General features: G+C 37.3%; 1 protein-coding gene across 2 annotated transcripts in view; it reads right to left on the reverse strand.

Moving 5' to 3' along the window:
- LOC150087227 (tyrosine-protein kinase transmembrane receptor Ror2-like) overlaps window positions 1–15,312 on the reverse strand; it is a 485,237-nt gene that overhangs the window by 440,104 nt on the left and 29,821 nt on the right. The gene's annotated exons all lie outside the window — the stretch shown is intronic.

Below are 15,312 nucleotides of genomic sequence, written 5' to 3' on the forward strand. Positions count from 1 at the left end.
ACACTAAAATTAATCAAATTGCCTCCCCAGTGTGGCAACGGATTATACCAAATGTGTTATCCATGAGGGCGAAAGTGAGGAGCCGATGGAGCTTGACACAGCGGCTTACCTCATTTCGCCATCAGACTTTAGGCCCTCGTGGTAGCGAAGTTGGTATAATCTCGTCCTCCCTACCACGGGTAGTTAAGAACAGAGTTCGAATCTCGTCAATGACGCGGAGAATTAGTCAATCTCAGACGAGGATAGCATGTCTTGTTTTGTTTTTTTCTCGCAAAATCTAGGAGTTTTTCGTGCAGCAAATCAACCATGGAACACACGCAATTTAATTATATACGGTGTAATAGGGCCTAAGTTACTGATGGGCCTAAAACCCTACGACAACCAAGCAGACCTTACGGTAGCGCTTTCCAAATCTTTTTTAAGCACCAACACACACTATGCACACGCAAAAAGTTATTCGACAATACCCCTGATTTTGTAATTATTCGACAACAACCAAAAATATGTAAACAAGAATAAAGGAATGAGATGTGTAGTACTAAGCACAAGCTGAAATCGACTATGTCAGTTATTAGTTTTAGTAAAAAGGTCTTCCATGACATATTACACAGTCATTAAGGCCTAACATGTCATTAATTTCCTTGAATAAATATATATTTTTTATAACTTTTACTAGGATGCTGTATATACTTCTCATACTGTTTTCAATGTTATTGTATTCAAAACATTTGTTTCCTACAGCTAAGAAACACCTTAATCACCTTTGCGTTGCAGTACAAAGGCGATTAAGTTTAATCTTAAACTGTACTCTAGCTGTAGAACCTAAAGTTGTACCGTAGGAATCCAATCTGTAAGAACTTCAGATTAAAGTTTTCAGTTTCTCTCATGGGGATTCTTTGTTCCCTCCAATGACAAGGTCTAATTTTTTTGCCATGACGGCTTGGTCTTACGTTCACATCAGAAACGACACTATTATCCATTAGTCGCTAGTCAACTGAATTGGCAATATCGTTTTATACAAACAGCATCACCAAAAATGTAATTCTTTTGTCTAAAATTCAGGGGTTCCATCGTGAGAGAGCTATTTCCAAGTACTGCATACGGATTCTTCAGATGCCTCCATTATCTTAACTTATCTTGTAACTAATCTCAAAAATTGCTTGAAGAAAAGGTACTCATTAGTTGATGCACTCTCGCTAGGTTTGGTCTGGAATTTGGGATTGGAACTCGAGCTTAATATTTCTGTTTCTTAATTCCTTAGCTTTCCAACGATACGTCCACATTATCCCATTTATTAGGTGAGAAAATTTCCTTGATCACATGTTCATATTTTCCACTATCCTGGAAAAAGTACTGCAATTTTCTGAGGTTTGAAAGTTTTGTCTCTAATATAGAGCCAAGGTGAAGCTCTGTGCAAAATTTAGCCCAGCAGAAGATAAATTAAACTGGAATAAATTTTCGTAACGCTTTTCGCATGACGTTTTTCGTTACAAAAATTTTGGAATAACCCCAGTAAAACGGTTTATAACGTCAATATTCATCAGTTGTGGACCTCCTGTTGACAAGTCATAAAAATCATGTTATTTGTTATTTTTTTTTTTTTTTTATTTTTTTTTTTTTAGGAGCATTAGCAACTAAAGCCATATTGCTCCGGGATATGCGGTGGTCATTCCCTGACCTTTCCGCATCCTCCGTATTTGGTGGTGACGGGCTCGAACGCTGGTCTAATCAAGATGCGTATGCTACGCACTGCTGCTCCTTCCCACCTGGCTACGGTGGCGCCACTGTATAAAAATCATGTACTTTCATTTATGCCTTAATTAGTACAGTTGTAGTATTTGGTATCTACTTCATATTCAGTCTGAATTTATGAAGTGCTACGACTGTTTCATCTGTGACCAGGCAGATTCGTGCCAAATATTATCATGCTACTTCAGATATCGGATGGACACTTCATTCAGAGTTTAGGGATGAAAGAAAGTAGATTCTATATTCAGCAGACCGTCTAGTTGCCAGAACTTCACATAAAACACTAGGATTATACATAAAAACAAAAGCTTCCAAGAAACGTGATACTAAAATGGAGAAAGGTACTTCTGTTGGTCCATCAATCAGAAAACTAATACCAAATATTAGCAGTAAACCTAACTAGTACCAAATGGAGTTCTGCATGCTAGAAAAAATAAGAAAACGAAACGCCTTCACAGTTCTTACTAGGAGTTTGGTAAATAATGGGACTACTATAAACATCTCTTGGAAACATTAAATATTGGAATTTTGCATGTAATATTAGCAGTAAACCTAACTAGTACCAAATGGAGTTCTGCATGCTAGAAAAAATAAGAAAATGAAACGCCTTCAAAGTTCTTACTAGGAGTTTGGTAAATAATGGGACTACTATAAACATCTCTTGGAAACATTAAATATTGGAATTTTGCATGTCGTTAAGAATCCACCTTCTCCTTTCTCTCAGTTTCTTTAAGTAGAGTATTACTGAATAAGTAGTCAGTGTAATGAAAGGGTTTCCATAGAACACTATCATGGAAACGCATTTTCAAAGCAAGTGCAATTGTAATGCAAGCAACTGAAGTTTAACATTGACAAATGCAAAGTACTGCATATGGGTACAAGTAACCCCAGAGAAAGGTACCAACTGTACTACACACAGGTATTGTGCAGTCAGATATAAAGTTTTCTGAGCAGTGCAGACAGGCTGCCAGAGCAGGTCATGTGCCCTTGTCAATGATATACAGGAATCTCGCTAGTACGGATGAGGAGGTGATTATCCCTTTGTATAAAGCAATGGTCAGGAAGCGCCTTAACTACTGCGTACAGATCTGGAGGCCTCATTTTAGGAAGGCTGTGGAGTTGTTTGAGCGTGTACAGAGAAGGGCAACAAGTTTGGCGAGGGGAACGAAGGAGTCCTCTTACCAAGAAAGGCTTAATTTCTGAAAATTGCAGCGGCTGGAGACTAGACACCTGCGAGGTGATCTGATTGAGGTGTGTAAGGCCTTGAATGGGTTGAGCACACTCAATTCTGATGGGATTCTTCCGCTTGCTCAGATTACAAACCTGAGGGAATATAAATTTAAATTGAGGAAAGACAGTTGTATAACAGATGCGCTGAAATTTGCCTTTAGCTAGCAGGTTGTTGATTGCTGGAACAAACTTCCATCCGTCGTTGTGGAAGTTGATAGCTTAAATAAATTCAAGGATGAACTGGACAAACTTTTAGAGCGAATGGATGTGTGAAATGAGATTTTTTTTTTTTTTTTTTTTTTTTGGATGATGCTGTAGCTTGTTTTCTTGTATTATATGTCTCTGCTAATGCTAATTCAAAGCTGGCTGAAGAAATAACCATAATACATGAACGAAGCCGTGTGTGTGGGGGGATATTTAACAGTTATATATAGGCCTATCTTAACATCTCAAATTCTGGAAATCTTGCACATCATAGGAAAAAGTATTTTGCTTATATTACAAAAATCATTTGCCATGCCAAAACTGAGTTCCGCTGTAACCATTACGGTTAACTTCATTAAGATTTATCTTCCGTTAAAGAAAGAACAAGCTTCAAATTACTGTCGAGTATAATCGACTGCTTCGTGAAGTTCATTGCAACTAGGACGTATTTTGTTCATAAAAAAAAAAAAATAAACTGACAAGCGTAATACAATATTCCCAAAACTTGAGTCAAAAATGCCTATAGTACAATATCTAGGAAATAAACTCATACACCGACCACTGAACAAAATTTTGTTCAATGGTCGGTGTATGAGTTTATTTCCTAGATATGAGTTTTCCCTACCTCAGAGGCCTCTTTCAGGATATTGCTATAGTACCAAATTGCTGAAATGGTTGGTCTATACATGTATTACTAGAAATATGTTCCATAAGCTTAACTGTAATCTGTTCTTAGTAATATATCAACTTTTGACCTCGAAATAGCAACTTTGCAATTAATACTGCATGTATTATACCCTGCTTCTTGTGAATAATGGCAGATCACACCCACTGGGCCATCTCAGCTCAGCAGGCCAACACACACACACACACACACACACACACACACACACACACACACACACACACACACACACACACACACACACAGTGATTATACAAAGCGAAATGGCTTCCTAAGGTGCTAGCTACTACACGAAATTAGCGTGTTCTTAATTTAGAGCTGATCGATTGACCTTTATATTTATATATCCGACACACATACTCTTTTCGTTGCTGTGGCAGAATTACCCTATCGACCACTTAGAGGAGTGCAACACCACTTACTTATCGGATCAAACAACTAAGCCTACTGGTATCTACTTGTTTAATTCAAAAATTAAGATCTCAAAGTACACAGAACGTATGGCCTTATCAAATTACTTATTCCGTATACGGTCATATTTCTTTCAGTTACTTTTTAAGGAAGGATGTTTTCCCTTTAACTATTCTATTACAGCGTCACTCTACTGTAAAGAAATTTCTTGCTGTTTTAAGTTTTTTTTTTCTTTTTTATTTATATAATCAGTGAATTTGTGTCAATTTTTAGTTGATAAATCTAAAACAAACAAAAAAAATTTCCAGATTTTACTGGAAAGTAAGGAATTAATAACAGCATACTGGAAGTTGTAATCCAAGCCCAGTTTTAAAATTTTAAATGTTTATCAATAACTTCGTTAATTCATTTTAAAATAAATACCCAAACTTCTGAAGCAAAGTAATATAACAACACGGTTCCGTTCATTTTATATTGCTTTCTTGTATGCGCTCATAGTTTGGCGCCTATAAATATTGAATTATACATAAATACAAAGGTAAATACTGAAATTTCCGCAATACTGTACGCCTAACAGGCAGAAGTGAAAAGCGTGGGGTAAGGGAATCCTTTCCTTAGTTATAATCATTATATTTTAATGGTGGCGAATTTTGCGCGTTCAAAGGTTGGAAATCAAGTAGTTCACAATCCATAACGTACATTAGGGCACTAAATTAAGAGGGAAAAAAAAAAAAACTTAGAAAAAAAGAATTTTAATACCGAATATGACTTCCATGATCTTAAAATGACATGAAGAACCTTTTGCAGGACCCTTTCTACAAGCTCTTAACATTTGCTACATTTTTTTTTCTCCGAGCTGTGGTTAGTTTTCTGCTTGAAATAAGATGTCTTGTTCTAACTTTCAACTGCTGCTCCTCAAGATGTTCAACTGAATGCGATCTGGACTCTGTGCTGGAAATGGCTGGTTTAGCAAATTATTCTCCTAAAATCAGTCGTACTGACTGATTTTAGGAGAATGACTGTATTTGTATCATCCGACAAGGAGCGTTGTCAGCTGATACAAATGCAGTCTCTCGAAAAACAATTCTCACAGTGCAAGTAAGGCAGAATTATTCAAAATATCATGACAGACAGACAAAATAGACTCATACCATTACACCAAACTGCACTGGCGGTGTACTAAACAATCTGTGTGAAACCGTCCTTTGGGTATACCCTATACCCAGGTGCGTCCATCTCATATAGTGTGATTTATCACTCCAAATCATTTTGTGTAACTATGCTAATGTCTAATTTGTCTGTTGCTACACCAGGATGACATGCATTTCTGGGAGGCTAAGTCAGTTATCAGTAATTACAAGACCATTTCGTCCATACATACTAAATCCATACAGAAGACAGTACGAATTTAGGCCTGGACGTCCTTTTGAGGACCCACTCGTTGATTTAGTAACACATATCGAGACATCAAACTAAAAGTGCGACGAGAAACCACCACCTTTGTCGATTTCGAGGGCGCATTTGATGCTCTCTCTGGTTGGAGTGCGCCCTACATCGACTTAGGAATGCAGGCTGTTATCTTGAGCTTTATCATCAAATCCGTGCGACTAACAGGCGTACGGATTAGATGATAAAGTAGTTATTTTCAGAACAGAATCTTATAGTATCAAAACATCAGATTGTGCCCAGAGTGGTTATTCGAGGTTGCCCCAAGGGTCTACTTGGGACCCTTGCGTCACTTTGACAATACTTATACGAGTATTCTTCCCCCGTACCATAGCCTACGCAGACGACCTCACAATAATGATCTCTGGTGGGTCCAGCTGTGCACCATACAATAAGGCAGAAATAGTTCACCGATCTGTATGAATGGACCTTTACTCAAACTAAAATTTTCACCTACTAAAACCAATATGATTATATTCAAGAACAAATTAAATTATGCAAGACCACCAAAAGTTAAAATCAATGGTTCACAGGTTCCAAATTAAGAATCTCGGCCTTGTTTATTGATGACAAATTAAGCTTTATTTTTCACATCGATCATCTTGTTACCAAAGTCAAAAAATTCACGGTGATGTTAATAAAAATTTCAAGACAGGAATGGGGGCTGAAGAGAAATTCTACATATTTACTACAATACTATTCGTACCTATGGCCACGTACAGTGCAGCGGTGTGGTTCCGTAGGGCTTACGGTTATCATGGCAAAAGGCGGTCCAACATGCAATTAGGTAGGTGGTCATAATGTTTTAGCTCCTGAGTATATACGTTTTCCAGGCTCTCTTCAAAGTACGTCAAACTCATTCCGCAAGTGCTGCCTTTTCTATGTATTATTACAAACAATTTATAATAGATTTCAGCACGAAAAACAGATTCTAAAAATCAGAGAAGATTGCACTTAACTCTTTCTGTTGACGATTTTGACTTACAAAACCAACGTTTCCTGGAATTCAGATCCAAAAGTTGATGAAACTGAATAAACGTATATATAAACAGACGTAGAAGATAAGATTACAGCAAAAATGAAGTAACAACGATTTTTTTTAGAAATTTTTTCCGAAATCTAAAGAGCACTTGTAAAAAAAATGTTGGCACCTGCTAACAAACCTGGTGGATTTTTGGCATTTATGTAAGCAAAGCAAATTAGACAGCACAAACATTACGTAAAGAAATAAAATTCTTCAAAGTCTGGCTACCTAACGATTTTATGTCAGCTGCTACACATATAGAGATGACTAAACAGAAACAGAGCTAAGAATCACTGCGACAGAACAAGAGAGGAAGAAGAAAAGAAAAAAGCATTTAACTTTGATTTGTGTTACACTCAAGCAATAAACTCGAAATATACTACAGCTGGAGCACCCGTTTTTGGAAGTAACGTTGTGAACGCCTAATGCAAAATGGAAATTGGCTTACTAGGCCCCATTCTCTCGTAAATCCTCGTAAATGGTGAAAACGGATAGCAAAGAGAAAATTTATAAGTCAGTATATCCCGGATATTACGGACTATTCCCAGGCAGCCATTCCCAGGGTGTAGTGACCTTGTCGAAATAATTTATCAATTTTGCTAAATGGAAGGAGAAAAGGGGGGGGGGGGGGGCACAAAACAGTCCATTCTTCAAACAATTTAACACTGCATGATTCTGTATATGTCATACGAGCCTGATGTGAGAACATAAATCAGTCACCAGAGGACAGAAACATCAGTTAATTTCATGGGATCAAATTTTATAAAAATTTGTTTTCCTACATTGCTCTGAATTTGGTATTACATATTACAATCCTGAAAAGAATGCACTTCGTGAAGGTAAAGGTTCTGTTTAGAAACCAACACCACCACCGATGTGGAACAGAAAACAAATACTATATGCTTAATTGAGAACTTACCAGAAAGAAAAGAGGTCCGCTTTTCAAAAACATAAAAATTAATTTCTCATAAAACTGAAGCGTCGATTATTAGTATTAATCATGACTATTCAACTTCATCACATTGAGAGCCAGTTTAAATGAAGATTTTGATCCCAAATCGCACCTCCACAATTTTAAAACTTTCGTGTAAAATATGCGGTGTAAACAATCGGCAAATCTCTAAATTAAAATTGCGCTCAGAAAGATGCGCGCGCGCGCACACACACGAATCGAATTTTCAGTCTTGAAGGAACAACCTGCTAATTCAGAGTTTATGTTTACGAATTTGATATAACCTCGACAACTCGGAGAAAAACAAATATAGGGCTGGCGATCACTTTTTTACTACTTCATAAACTTCCAGTCACATTCCAATTTCAAAAAATACCCAGTACGTTTATTTTAGGATCTAAAACCACTTTCTTCGAGACAAATTATTCCAAAAATGCTGTTTATCATGAATTTGTAGTTGGAGCGAACAGCCGTTACTATTTTAAGCTTGCCTGCGGGGGGGGGGGTAAAATTTTACGCCGATTTGCGGAATTCCTGCTGAATACTTTTTGACACGCGACTTTATTTTCCATAACAATCTCTATTAAAAGGTCCCAAAGAATTCAAGTCGTGAAGACGTGAAGAGCAGGCCTCTTTTCTTTTTAGTCATATAGTTTTGGAAAATAACTGCAGCACCTCCAATGACAATTATATTACGGCCATGTGCAGGTTCTTGTGATTGTCCAAGATATTGTGATCATCATATCTCTCATTAATTTAATGCACAGCTACCTAATAAAATTAGGTGACTCACAGCTTACAAGATAAGGTGGAATGTTAGAAATCTGAAAAGGAATTTATTTAAATTTTAAAAATCAGTCAGTCCATAAATTAACATCACTGTAAATAAAAGAAACGTTGTCGTCATGTCTAGTTATCGGTGGGAAGATTTATCGGAGAATTACAGTTACCAGTATCACAATAACACAAAGCTCAATAAACCTCTTAAGTTTAAAGCAAACCGTATGATTGTAAAATTTTTATTCCGGGCTGTCTAAAAGTTGCATATTTATGCATAACATGAAAATACGATAGAAGACAAACTCCAATTCCCTCGACAAAAAAACTAAACGGATCTCAGAGTATGAATTCTAAATTGCATCTTTTTGCAGTAGGACCGCTTGGGGGAATAATCCTGCAAACTACACTAAGCTAAGTAAGCTGCAGCCATTATCAAATCCACTGCAGGATGGAAGCTTCCTCAACAATTCATGTTGAGGGAAATGGACCATAATCTGCCACGCTGGTCCAGTGCGGGTTAACAGATCGACCATATTTAGCAGTCAGGGGTTTGAACCCTGGTCTATTCAAAGAGCGTGAGCCCCCCTCCCCTCCTTTTTTTTTCCTGCACTCCCGTTCCTGACCACTCGGCTACGGAGGCCGTCCATATTACACCAATTAATATAAGCAACAAGCACCTGAAAAATAAAGACTTCTTCTCAACTAAATATTCATGATAATAACAATCAAGCTGCTTAAATGGAATTTCATTCTCCTTATCATCGTTCAAGCAGACGACTGTTTCATTTCTTTATATATTTTTTTTTTACTATAATGCTCATTTACAATCTGTTCGAGATAACGAACATTAAGTAAATCTTATGGTATGACAAATGTCAGTAGGATTGTCTTGAATGAATGAATGAATGAGACGTCCAGTGACGACACTTCTATTGAGCTTACTTAATCACTGACGACTACATTCAGCCCGAATAGATTAGTTTAATTAAAACATTAAGCACTACACTGAAGTCCAGCGGATGTTAGCGTTTTAGTCTTCTGGGAACTTCGCTGTTATCAAACAGGTTCATCTCCAGGTAATTTGGATGCACTTCTAGTCGTTGTTGGTATTTCTCACTGTAATTGCGTATTTCTTCTTTTACCGTTGGCATGTTCAGGTCTTTATGTATCATTTTATTGGTGACATATCAGGGCTAGTTGGTAATGGTTCTCAGCATCTTTTATTGAAAGCATTGTAGCATTTCTATGCTTGAGGTGATGGCGGTACCCCAAAGCTGGATGTGATAGGTCCACATGGGTTTCAATATGACGTTTCATATAAGTAGCTTGTTTACCAATATTAACGTTGGAATCCCTTCCAATTAGACAATACAACTTGCCTTTAGCCCACGTTGTTTCCTCTTTGTACAAATCTGCTTTCTCCAATTTAAGCATCTGTCCAGATGCATGTCAAGATACTTAGCATTGCCTTCTTGCGGTATGATGTGGCCATTTAATTTCACTGGTGGGCATGTTTCCTGTCTCATTGTGAATGCAAAATGAATAGATTTTGTCTCATTGATTTTCATGCACCATTTATTTATTTATTTTTTTGCCAAGCTTGTCTGGTTAAGCTGTTCTTGTAACCTTTGTATTGCAATTATTGGATTTTCATCGGTTACAAGTTCTGCTGTGTCATCATCAAATATTGCTACCAGGGTGTTATCGTTAACTGGGAGGTCAGCGGTGTACAGGGTATACCAGAAAAAAAAAAAGTTTCTGGTATTTTCCTGTATCCCAAACTTTTTTAGTTATGGAACACTTTATCTCACAATATATTTGCGCAACACAAGTTTAGCGGGAGCAAAAAGAATTTATTACATAAAATGCACTGTGAATCACGAGCATCATTATTTCCAACACATATAAAGCCGAAATTCAAATAACTGTCATCATACTTGCGTTTTGGTCTTTTATTAGTTGGTTCCTGTTTTTTCACTTCGGATTTTTGGGGAACAAAAGGCTGCGATTGTTCATCCTCAACTTTGAAGTGTGACAATATCGTGTTCGTTTTCATCGACCACAGTTGCACTACAAGAAGTACTTGCTTCTAGTTTTAAAGTTCCTTTTTCAAACATGGACATTTATTTTAATAATAATATTTCGAAATACTGATAATTATCAAAAAAAAATTATACAAGGAAGTGAGTTTTGTTATGATATCGGTTCGCTTCTCCTCTCCTTCAATCCGTGTACTCCAGGCTAAATCCCATACGAATGGAAGTATGCGTATATCTTATTACCTCTACGCATACTAATAAAGTGTTCCGTGCGCGGTCTATTTGATTATTAGTCTATGCCAGTATATCAATAACCGGAAAAAAAAAAAAAGTTAAAAATTATAATGGTACAAAAGTGGTGTAAGCTACAAATATGCAAAATTCATTTATTTTATTAATTAAGATTTTTCACGGAACACTTGTTCACATCTCACTAGTGATCCGCGGAACACAGTTTGGGAAACGCTGGGGTATACAATACTGGCTCCAAGAAACTACACTGTGGCACTCCAGAGAGTATTGGAAGTATTCTGGGTTTGTTCTTCTTTCAGTTTCACTTGGTAATATCTTTCCGTGAGGACGGGAACCAGCAAATGATAATAGAACAGCAGTATTCCTGAACAATTATTCATCATGCAATTCAGAGTCGTGCGCGATCTCCAACTGCAACTATCACCTCTAAGGTTTGTCTTCTGCTACAGAAAGACTAGTTTCCTTACACCAAGAAGGAATGTTTAGTGAAACTCCCCTTTGTTAGTTTATTTTAAAACTTTATGCAATTGCTAAAACGTTGGTAGCTGATCTGATAAAATTATGGAGAGATCATGATCTGCCCCTAAAGACGAAACTGAGAATCATTGATTCGTTAATTTTTTCCGGTTGCCACTTATGGATGTGAAGGATGGAATCTGAAAAGATTTGACAGGAAGAAAATTGAGGCATTTGAAATGTGGTGTTACAGGAGAATACTGCATATTTCGTACTTAGATCGAAGAACAAATGAGTGGGTATTGAATAATATTGGCAGGCCTAAAATTCTTCTTCATAACATCAACAAAAGAAAACAAGTTTTTTGGCCATATAGTAAGTAAGAATGGAAAACTTTCTGTTGAAGAATATAATGGAAGGAAAAGCCGAGGGGAAGAGGTGCAGAGGAAGACCTGCAACTAGGTGGAAGGATGGGATCAGTGAACTTCTGGGCATGACACTTTGCGATACTGCTCGTATAGCACACGATCGATGCAGTTGGAGGAATTTGTTGGTGGCCACAACAGCTCCTTGGGGATCTATGTGACTGGAAGAAAAAGATAAAGTTACTTAGGTTGCAATGTGTCATTCATTTTATACATTAGGCAGTTGTAACGGACAAAAGTTCATCTCCTAGGTACCTGTCATTAAATTAGGTTGTACTTCATAATCAAGATTTGCAATACTTTTAAGTCCATAAAATTGGAGCAAAAAATGGTAGTTACCGTTTTAGCTTCTTTCTGTATATCATGAAAGTTCCCCGAAAGTATAACTTTATAACTGCCTCCACGATCTTTTATGTCCTGAAAACATTTGACTAAGAAGAGATTACATTGTATTCCATAGGTTGAAGAGGCATTCATATTTTTGACCACTAATTTTCAGTATCTCGCTGTTGCTGATAGCAATGTTTAGCATCACTGTCTTCTATTTATTTACTTATACTGTATACGACAAAGTTGCAGGTGCGAATTGCAAGTTTCTCTCTCTATCGTTAAAGCAGCCGCCATAAGCTGATATTTATCTATTTAAATTTTTATGTTTATACTCCGGCACGACAAGCAAGTCAGTAGAGTTTACAATTACTATGTACCTCCAAAATTAAGGTGGGATTTACTTCAAAAACAATATCTGGAAATTTATGGAACAGCGTATGAACTGAAATTTCCGATTAAACTGGAGAAACCTCTAATTAAAAGTAACGAATTATTGCAAGAAATGAAGGGACCACTTATCGACCGCACTAACGATTTTCTGGGACAAAAAAAAAAAAAAAAAAAAAAAAAAAAGTCCATGAAGATTTTCGATCCTGTTGCCCAACAACAGTGAAAACTAATGAATATGTTGAAAAAACAGTGTGGGATGATAGCATAACTGGGGTTGGATAAAAAGTATGTTTGTCAAATATTAATCATCAATTCTTAAGTGAAGACCTGTGAAAAAACAGTGCCTGAAGGGCGGGGGTATACATCATATGAACATCCTCCCTGCATCTCGATTTGTCTCCTGATTTTTCTAACCTATTTCCAAATATCGAAACTTCTCTGAAAGAAACACATTTTGGATCTTTGAAGGTAATACAGCACCGTACGTCGAAGGCACTGAAATGTAAAATAAGCTCCACAAATGTTTCCAATTGTGGCAGCAGAAAATGGCCTTATGCAGAGATACACAGTGGAAAATCACTACTTTGAAGAAAAAGTAAATACTTAAATCCAATTTTAACATATACACGAGGGAATGCTGAAAAGTTTCTAGCCTCTCACGGAAGGAATGCTAAAAAGTTGTGAAAAGCCATTTATTTTTCATCATAATCCTCCCACTCCTTTGAGTCACACTTTCTAGTACGATCCACTAGTTCTCGTAACCGGCTCAAAAAAATTTCAAAAAAGTTTCTCAAAACAGTTATTGAATGCATTCATCACAGCATTGTCACCATCACATTTCTGTCCTTTCAAGTCCCTTTTAAGATTCAGAAATAGAAAGTAGTCTGATGGAGCCAAATCTGCTGAGTAGGGTGGATGCTGTAATAGCTCGAACCAACATTTTTTTTTTTTTTTTTTCCATTTATTTGTACACACAATTCTTTACATTTTATATACAAGAACTTACAGAGAATATATATATATATACAATTTTATATACATTAGCATTATCATTCTCATTATACCTATATATATACTATATTATATATGAACACGTGTGTGTGTGTGTGTGTGTGTGTGTGTGTGTGTGTGTGTGTGTGTGTGTGTGTGTGTGTGTGTGTGTGTGTTTTACCTGTATCAAGGGTGGCTCCTAGGCCTTAGCCCATCTCCACCTTGCACGTCTGTGGTGGTGCAGAAACTCAGCAAGCTTTTTATCGCTTGTGTGTGTCCACCTTGCCACCAGGGAGCAGCCAACACCCAGGCAGCCGGTGCCTGCCCCCAGGCACAAGCAGCCAAGCCTGGGTCTACTATTACCTTTAGTGCCATGGGCACAAATCCCACACCCACCGGAGATAGTGCAATACCGGTGGGTGCCAGCAATCCCGTCCCCAGGTTGCCCAAACCTGGAAACCAGCAAAAAAAAAACAAACTAAGTAAATATTTACATATGTACAAAAGATAATAAAATTTTGACTCTAAATCCTAGTAATACAATTCAATTTACATATCTGACAAGTCATCCTATTTATATTTAATGGGATACCAACATTTATATTAACTGCTCAGCTGTCAGATTTATACTCGATTTTGGATTTGAGTTCTTAGTTGAAGTCTTTTCTTAAAGACCGATTCTGCAAAGGTCTGGAAAGTCTCAAAGTTTGTTTTGTTCTCAACTAGTATTTTCACGTTGTCCTCAGCTAGACCTGGAACCTGATTAAGTAGCAATACTCGATGGTCTGTATATTGCGGACAAAACAGTAAAACATGGATCCAGTCCTCCATTTGACCACAGGTGCAAAAAGGATCCGGCTCCAAACCTCTGTCGAAAAGTTTGGCCCTCAGAGATCCATGGCCTGTTAATAAATACGTCGTAAACATGCTTGGTGCAAACCACGAAACAGAACGTTGAGTAGAAGCAAACTCAACATTTTCAATATACTTCTTTGTGACTTCGCCGTGCACAGACTCATTCCATCTACTTTGCCAAATACTAATCATTTCACTCCATAATCTTTTCCGTTCTGTCTTTAAGTTACTAACTGGGTTGGTTGTAATTCCCATAATAGATACCTGCAGTCCTTTCTTATGTTTATAAATCATGCCACGGTATAAGATAAATAAATCTAAAGGCAGTTCTCCTCCAAGAATTTGGAGGGCATTGTTTGATACTGTACGAGGGGCATTGTTTAATGCCAGAAGCATTGTCCTTTGAATTGATAGTAACTTGTTTTTAATTTTCACCTTAACGACGTTCTGGTGCCAAATACCTGCTCCATACGAAACTATAGGCAGAAATATTGCTTTATAATATAGTTTCAAGGTCTTTTTATTCAAACCCCAGTCTCTTTTGGAGATTCTTATGACCGAAGCAGTAAAATTTCTAATTTTTTCCTTCAGTTTGGTGACATGAGGGAGAAAGGTTAATTTATCATCAAGAATTATGCCAAGATATTTGTTTTGAGGAACATAAGGTATCTGTAAACCATTCAGTCGAATTCTTGGTGGTCTTCCGTAATTAAAGTGGTTTTTAAATGTCATGAAATTCGTTTTACTCTGAGATATCTTGAGCTTGTTGATGTCAGCCCATGCCACCAAATCATCTAAGGTGGGTTGAATTTTGTCCTCTAATACCTTACGTAACCTTCCTTCTATGGCAATCACGAGATCATCGGCGTAGGCCACCTTTAGAGAATCCTCGTGTGATTTCGTGAGCCACTGATCTAGTACGGCATTCCAGAGGAGAGGCCCCAACACCGACCCCTGGGGGCATCCTCTCGAAACCTGGGCCTTGTAAGACAGATGCTTTGCCTTGACCATGATGTATCTCTCATTAAAGTATGATCTCAGTACCCGGTACACATAATTATCACATTTAGCCAGCCTTAAAGACCTGAGGGCAC

The sequence above is a fragment of the Mastigoproctus giganteus genome, chromosome 4, assembly GCF_048544385.1.
Source record: "Mastigoproctus giganteus isolate SK-2022 chromosome 4, ASM4854438v1, whole genome shotgun sequence".
Lineage (NCBI taxonomy): Eukaryota > Metazoa > Arthropoda > Arachnida > Uropygi > Thelyphonidae > Mastigoproctus > Mastigoproctus giganteus.